Genomic DNA, 8,752 nt, shown 5'->3' on the forward strand with positions numbered 1-8,752 from the left:
GGGAAAGAGCTCATTTCTCATTAGAATTATGTATAGCGGAGTCATCTTAACCCTTCTATGGAACACTAGATTTCACAGGTTATTGTCTTGTTTATGTAACACTTAAACCCCTGTTAATTACTCCATATAAAAAGCTCTCTGGTGTCTCAGAGGCTAGGAGTTGGCCTGGTTGGGGGTAATAGGGGGAGAAGGCTGCAGTTAGGAAGCTTAAAAGACTGTGGGGGAAGGATGCATCATGCTGAGGCCTGGGTCTGACTTCATTCTGGACTTGCCTGTTTGTGTGAGTTCAGTTTGCCTCTGGGCATGGGTCTCTGGGGGAGATGGGCTTGCTGCCATGGAAGGCATGGAGCTATACCTTGGACTATGTGATGCTTGCAGTGTAACTCTTTTCTACTACTGTGCTGTATTAAAGTGATGAGAACTGGGCTGTGCTACAAATAAATCATTTTGCTGCTTAAAAAAGTTTACGTTCAATATAATTTTGTATTAGTTTCAGGTGTACAGTGTAGTGTTTAGTCAATCATATACTTTACCAAGTGTTCCCCCTGATATTGCCAGTACCTGACTGACACCATACATAGTTATTACAATACAATCAATATTACTTGGCCATATAATAGAACAAAATTTTACCATTTGCGAAAGCACCGATATACCTAGAAGGTATTGTGCTAAATGAAATAAAGTAGAGAAAGGCAAATACCATGTGATCTTACTTATATGTGGAATCTAAAGAACAATATAAACAAACAAAACAGAAATAGTGAGGTGAGTTTTCAATCAAAAACTGAGCTGCTCCCTCTCAAAAGGTAGCCATAAGTCCTTAATGGTTTCCAAGATAGGAATATGCACATTAATCTCAACTCTTATTCTACCTCAATCCCGCTAACATTATCTGAGCAGCTTTCAAAGTCAACTCCTACTATCAATGCCTAACTAAGTCCCAATTTTCTATAACATAAATTGATGATAATACTTACCTAGTCTTATAGTAATGCTATCCGGAGGTTTGGAAAGTTTTTCCTAGTTTGGAAATGAGAATAACCTGTGGATCTTTTTTACATAACTTAGCAGGGCCTCTTCAGTCAGTTCAGGGTGAAGATAAATTGAACAATAATTATGTGTCTCTTAGATGATCCAAACAAGGTCATTTGTTAGTTTACCACAACAACTGCCAAAACCCCATATCTATAAACATACATGATCTAATGTTGAAACTATGAACTACCTTGACATTATAGTTTTCAAAATGTACAACAGATTGTTAGTATCCCTGAGCTTGCCTTGATATTTTAAATTATCCTCCAGTGTTCCAAGGCAACTTGGTGCACAATTTGGGAACCACAAGTATACAATAAAAAGTACATGTCTCTCCGCTGCGGTCCTCATTGCTGTTTTCCATGGGTACACAGTATTAACATTTCTTTTGCCTAATTCCAGAAAATTTTGACACACCATCAAATGTAAAAACACTATACTCATTGTTCTGATCTTTTCTTTTTTGATTAATATATCCTGTAATCATTTTTAGCAAAACATACAATTCTTTGTTTTTAATAGTTACATTACTAATGGAAATTTATTCAATAAGATTTCAATTTATGTACATTTGTTTAGCATTACTAACAGCATTGTAATGAATATCCTACATATCTTTGCCCACTTGCAGGATGAGTTCTAGAACAGAATTTCTGGACCAAATGCTACTAGTATGTACATTTAAAATTTGAGAGATATTACGTTGGTTGTGATTAATTTCAATTAATTGGTACACACATATACCTACAAACAAAGTTTGGGCAAGAGAGGAAACTTACAGTTGGCATATTAGAAAAGACTTCCTCCAGATGGTATGTTCCACAGGACATCATGAAACAGGATGACAAGGGCAGAGAAGCTACTTTAAAAGCAATAAAAAAGACAGATGCCAGAAGACTCCAACAAACAATATGTCTATATGGTAAATTTTTAAACTTGGGGTCTTTTGGATATAATGTAGATGTCCTGTTTAATTTAGGAGATGAAAAACCTAAATCTTTATTTTCACTAACCTCTAAATAAAATTGAGCATTTCTTTCACCTATGAATGTAGGCAACAATTCATGGTGGTATTAACAATACTTGTAACTGTCACCAAAAGAAATCACCCATATATTCATTTTATATTACTGTTCTTGCAGATACCTTGAAATATATTGAAAGCTCATCACTATCTATATATATAAAAGCCCAGCAGCCAGAACGGTGGAACAACTGGGACCACCAGTGGCTATGACATGCACTGCGGCAGCCAACCAGCCTTATCTGGGTCCCGATTGGCCCCCAACACCTCGATTGGGGGCAGGGCAAGTGACCAACCACCCACGGCCCCTCCAGCTATGGGCCCCTATTGGGACGGGCAGGCTGGACTCCATCCATGCATGAATTCATGCACCAGGCCTCTAGTTTTTAAATAATTGTAAATATTATATCCATTGTTATATCTTGTTATGTAATGCATTAATAAAAATGCACAGATCACATTATATCACAAAATTTATGTATTTTATTTTATGCCATGTTATGATTTATTTATCACTGCATAACAAATGACCATGAACTGTGGTCTAAAACAACAGGCATTTATAATCTCACAGTTTCTGTGCATCAGGTGTCTGGGCACAGTTTTGCTAAGTCTGCTGTTTCAGGACCTCACAAAGGCTACAATCAAATATGGATTAGGGCTGTGGTTGCATCTTGAGGCTAAGCTGGGGAAAGATTCATTTCCAAGCTCACATGGTTGTTGGCTGAATTCAGTTCTTTGCTGCCTACTGATCTGAGTGTCCCAGTTTCTTGTTTTATCTTTGTTAGTCAGAGCTGTCTTCAATTACTTGAGGGTAACTAACAAGATAGTTACTTGCTTCAACAAAGTCAGCAAGGGAGAGAATCTGCTAGCATAACAGTAAGTAGTGCAGTGAACTCACTCCTTAATAAACAACCATTTATCTGGAGAAAATTATAAAAGATACTCATTTAAAGTTTCTGAAAATTGTTCTAAGGGCATACAACAAATAGAGAAAATAAATTCAAGAAAATCTACTAAATTATGGTAAGAATACTGACTCTGGCATTTGAGCCATCGCCTGCTCTGAATGCTCTACTCCAGGCAGGTGCTATCAGGAAAATAGGGATTCATCTCCCCTCAACTCCCAGTCTAGGACTAAAGTTTCTCCATGGGAGGGGCAGGCTTTAGCTCAGTGTTTCAGAAACTATTTAAGGTTAAGTGTGGCATAGATGTCTACAGTCCCTTCCTAGGCCCGAGCTGCATTTGTAGGGCAGAAACTCTATCCCAGGTACAGCATGTTAAATGTACTGGGCCCTGACCTCCCCTGCCATGGTTCACCAGTGATGTGTTGCTTTCATGTTGAGAAAAGCAGTCAAGAAGCCTATGGGGCCACCACCTTAGGGAATACGTCTAAACTTGGTCTATGAGGCCATACCCAGATTGAAGAGTCATCAAAGAAAAGAAATATATTCAGCAAAGACATCACATTTTACATCAGTGTGGTATATTTGTTATATTGATAAACCAATATTGATACATTAGCATTACCTGATGTCATTAGTGTAAATTAGGGCTCATGCTTTGTGTTGTATATTCCTATGTGTTTTGATAAATGCATAGTGTCATATATCCATCATTATAGTATCAAAGTAATTTCCCCACAAACATAAAATCCCCTATGTTTCACCTATTCATTCCTCCCTCCTCCTGAACCCCTAACAACAATTGATCATTTTATTGTCTGAACAGTTTGCATAATGCTAAGTGAAAGAAGCTAGTGTGGAAAGGCTGTGTGATTTCAACTATGTGGCATTTGTCAATTATACTTCAATAAAGCTGGAACAATATTTTTAAAAGACTTAGTCAATCAGATTCTCAGGGATGGGACCAAGAAAACCATATTTTTAACAGCCTCACCCAGTGATTCTCATTGCACTTTAACATTTGAACTAGTGGTATATATAGGCTCTAGCTCTGGCAACTGACAAACAGGTTTGAAATCTGGATCTTAAATCTTCTAGCTGAATAACTATGCTCAGTTTACTTACCCATGGGCCCCAGCTTTAATGCTTTTATCTGTAAAATAGGAATATCAATTATGCCTACCTCATAGAGTGGTTCTGATGATTAAATGAGCTATTACATGTAAAGCCCTAATCACCATGCCTAGCACTCTGTAAATGGCAACTAGGATTTCAGTTTTCCATTATTTTGTGCTTATAGTTCCCAATAAATACTGGCTATTCTTATCATCTCATATACCACTAAGAGGCAGTGAGGTATAGTAAAATGAATACAGGATCTGGAGTCAAATCTGGATACAAATTCCAGCTCCGCCCTTATAGGCTATGATCATGAACAATTCATAATCTGTGAGCCTCAGTTTCCTCATCTGTAAAATGGAAAAGAAAATAGTACCTACATCACAAAGCTATGAGAATTAAATACATTTAAAGGACTTGGCATGCAATATGCATTTATACTATCTATCTATCCACTCCTGCTGATCCTCTACTGTAGTAATCAAAATTATTGATTGCTTAGGAATAATATAAATACTGCCGTGATACCCGATGACCAATAGTGGAGACCGCATAGAGACTGGGAGAAGGTGCAGAGGTGGGAAAGGGCTGGCCGGGCGACCACAGACAGCAACTGAAGTCCTGGAGAGATATCTCAGCTGTGGAGGGTTGCCACTGAGAACTCTGGGACCTAATCACCAAACTGGGCCCCTAAGAAGAGAGCACAAAAACTGAGGAAGGTATCCACATAACATCTGGCTGTGAAAAGTAGTGGGGTGCTGTCTGCAGAGAGTAACAGCTGAAAATTCAGGCACCCTCTTAAAAGGCCAACAAACAAAACTCCCTGTGGTGCCACCAACTTTGTGCTCCAGCAGAGGGAGGGTGAAGTGGACTGGAGGTGGGAGGGCAAAAACCAGGACTGGGGACATAGGGGATAGAGCTCAGAAGGCAGACACCAAAAGTTTCCTGGGCTGAGTCATTCCCTCACCCAGCAGAGGACATCTTTCCCACATAGACATCTACCTTGACACACCTGATTGGAAAATACCTTGCCCTGAGGAAACTCAAAAAATTAAAAATAACAGTTAGCCTCCAGGCAGTAGCAACTGCCCCAAGCTGCTGAAAAAAACTCTTCCACACCAAAGGACAATTGCCTGGGGGGGAGGGGGGAATTCAAGTCAGAATCCCATCAGTCTGTAGACAGACACAGTCACTGGATGCATTGAGTCTTTGCCTGATCTAATTAGTCCGAAACACATTTGACACTGTCCTGCACTAGAGATTGAGAGGCATAGAGGATCTACCTAATACATAGTCACAAACCCCCCAAAAAAGCCAAAATGAGGAGATAAAGAAACAAACACCAAATGAAAGAACTAGATAATTCTACAGAAGAAGAGATAAATGAGGCAGAGATAAGAAATTTATCTGAAACAGAGTTCAGAGTAATGATGGTACAGATACTCAACAGCATGAAAAAAGATATAGTAACTATGAAAAAATAACAGGCTGAGATAAAGAATGACATAACACAAATAAAGAACACATTGAAAGGAATACACAGCACATTAGGGGAAGCTAAGGATTGAATCAGTGAATTAGAAAACAGAGTTGAAAATATCAATCAAACATAACCAAAAAGAAAAAGAAAAAAACAATTAAAAAACAGGAGCACAGCTTAAGGGAGCGTTGGGCCAATGTGAAACATAACAATATTAGACTAGCAGGTGTGCCAGAAGAGGCAGAAAGGGAGAAAGGTATAGAGAAGGTGTTTGAAGAAATAATGGCAGAAAACTTCCTTAACCTGGTAAAAGAAAAAGTCACACAAGTTCAGGAGGCACAGAGAACCCCAAGCAAGAAGAACCCAAACAAACCCATGCCCAGACACATCATAATTAAAATGCCAAAAATTAAAGACAAAGAGAGAACCTTAAAGGTAGCAAGAGCAAAGAAAACTGTTACCTATAAAGGAGTTCCCATAAGGCTGACACCTGATTTCTCACCACAAACTCTACAGGCCAGAAGTGAATGGCATGAAATTCTCAAAGAAATAGAAAGCAAGGATCTGAGACCAAGATTATTATACCCAGAAAGGCTATCATTCAAAATAGAGTCACATAAACAGCTTCCCAGAAAAAAAGAAAAAGGCTAAAGGAGTATGTCGCCACCAAGCCAGCATTACAAGAAATGCTAAAGGGATTGCTGTAATGAGAAGAAGCACAGAGAGAAACTTAGCCATACAGAAATATAATAGCAATAAATTAGTACCTATCAGTAATAACCCAAAAGGTAAATCTACTAAATGTTCAAATCAAAAGGCATAAGGTAGCTGAAAGGATACAAAAACATAACCCAATCTATACGCTGTCTACAAGAGACCCACTTCAAAACAAAAGACCCACACAGAATGAGAGTGAAGAGATGGAAAAAATTTTCCATGCAAATGGAAACAAACAAAAAATATGGAGTAGCAATACTCATATGCAACAAAATAGACTTTAGAATGAAGGCCATCACAAGAAACAATAAAGGTCACTACATAATACTAAAGGAATTGATCCAACCAGAGGGTATAACCCTGGTAACATGTATGCAACCAACATAGGAGCACCTAAATATATAAATACACACACACACACATATATACACTGAGTGGCCAGATTATTATGACCACCTGATGTTTGTAGTCAAATTAGCTATAATTTTATGCTGAAGTTGCTAGAGGGCCAGACCATTATAAATAGGGAAACAGGTTGTTTACCAGAACAGTAGAAGTGATATTTTTCTGAAGATATGGGTAAACAACATGATTTAACAGCCTTTAAATGTGGGATATATATTATTATCAGTGGCCAGATTATTATGACCACCTAACATTTGAAGGCAAATTAACCATACACTGCATCGTATGGGATATGGAAGCCGAAGGCCTGTTCAAACACCTTTGCTGTCTGCAGTTACCAAGATAAAACTTCTCCAATTCGCACAGGAACACAGGGATTGGACAGTCAAGCATTGGAAAAAAGTTATGTGTTCTGATGAATCATGTTTCCAGTTGCATCATGCAGATGGCAGAGTGAGAATTTGGTGGAAACAGCATGAAAGCATGTACCCCACATGCATGAGTACAACCCTTCAAGCTGGTGGGGGCAGTGGTATTGTTTGGGGCATGTTTTCCTTGCATTATTTGGGCCCTTTAATTTGTGTGGAACAACGTCTGAATAGCACAACATACCTAAGTATCATTTCTGATCAAGTTCATCCTATCATGTTGATGGCGTATCCCAATGGAGATGGCTTCTTCCAACAAGACAATGTGCCATGCCACGGTGCTCATATTGTGCAGGAGTGCTTTCAAGCACATGAGGGAGACTTTACCTTGCTTAGGCGGCCCCCACAATCACCAGATCTCAATCCAATGAGCATTTGTGGGACGAAGTTAAAAGAGCCATCAGTCAGCTGGTTCCACAACCATCCAATCCCACAGAACTGGACAGTGCCATTCATCAGGCTGGTGTCAGAGTCCTCGCATCACCTTTCAACATCTCGTGGAGTCAATGCCAAGAAGAACAGACTTTAACAACCCTCTGACTTTACTGGATAGATCTTCCTGACAAGGACTCAGAGACTCTAAAGAACTCACTGGATCAGATGGATTTAATTGACACTTATTGAACCTTTCACCCCAACACAGCAAAATATATATTCTTCTCAAGTGCACATGGATCATTCACAAAGATAAACCACATGTTAGGACACAAAACAAGTCACTACAAGTTCAACATAATTATATTCATATCAAGCATCTTCTCAGATCACAGTGGAATGAAATTAGAAATCAACTACAGTGAAAATACCCCAAAATTTCAAACACATTAAGGCTAAATAGCATGTTATTAAGCAACTAGAAGCCCAATGCATGAAATTAGTGTATAGGGGTGGGTAGGGGGTGTCCGTCAGCCTGGCCTGTGCCCTCTCACAATCCAGGACCCCTCACTTCTAACAGCCTGCTTGCTCCTTACTGCCAGCCTGCTGGATCCTAACTGCCCACCTGGTCACTCCTTAACACTCACCTGCTCACCCCATACTGCTTGGCTCGCTGCTCCTTACCACTTGGCTCAATCACTTACCACCCGCCTTGTCTCACAGCTTGTCTCACAGCTCCTTAATGCCTGCCTGCTCACTACTTATTGCTTGGCCCTTCGCTCCTTAGCACAGCCACAGAAGTGGGAAAGGCTCCTGCCACTGCCACTGTGCTTGCCAGCTGTGAGTCCAGCTGCTGGCTGAGCAGTGCTCCCACTGTGGGAGCACACTGACCACCAGGGGGCAGCTCCTGCATTGAGTGTCTGCCCCCTGGTCGTTAGTGTGCATAATACCACCTGGTGGTACTGATCATTCCAGTCGCTCCACCATAATGGTCACTGGGTTTTTAAATATATAGAAGATAAATGGGTTACCAAGGAGATCAAGAAAGAAATCAAAAACTTCCTGGAAACAAATGAAAATGAACACACAACCACGCAAAATCTCTGGGACACAACAAAAGTAGTCCTGAGAGTAAAGTTCATAGCACTACAGGCATACCTCACAAAACAGGAAAAATCAGCAATAAACTATTTAACCTACAACTTAAAGAACTAGAAAGAGAACAACAAGAAAAGCCTGGAGTGAGTAGAAGGGAGGAAAT

Source organism: Myotis davidii, unplaced genomic scaffold, assembly GCF_000327345.1.
Source record: "Myotis davidii unplaced genomic scaffold, ASM32734v1 scaffold460, whole genome shotgun sequence".
NCBI lineage: Eukaryota > Metazoa > Chordata > Mammalia > Chiroptera > Vespertilionidae > Myotis > Myotis davidii.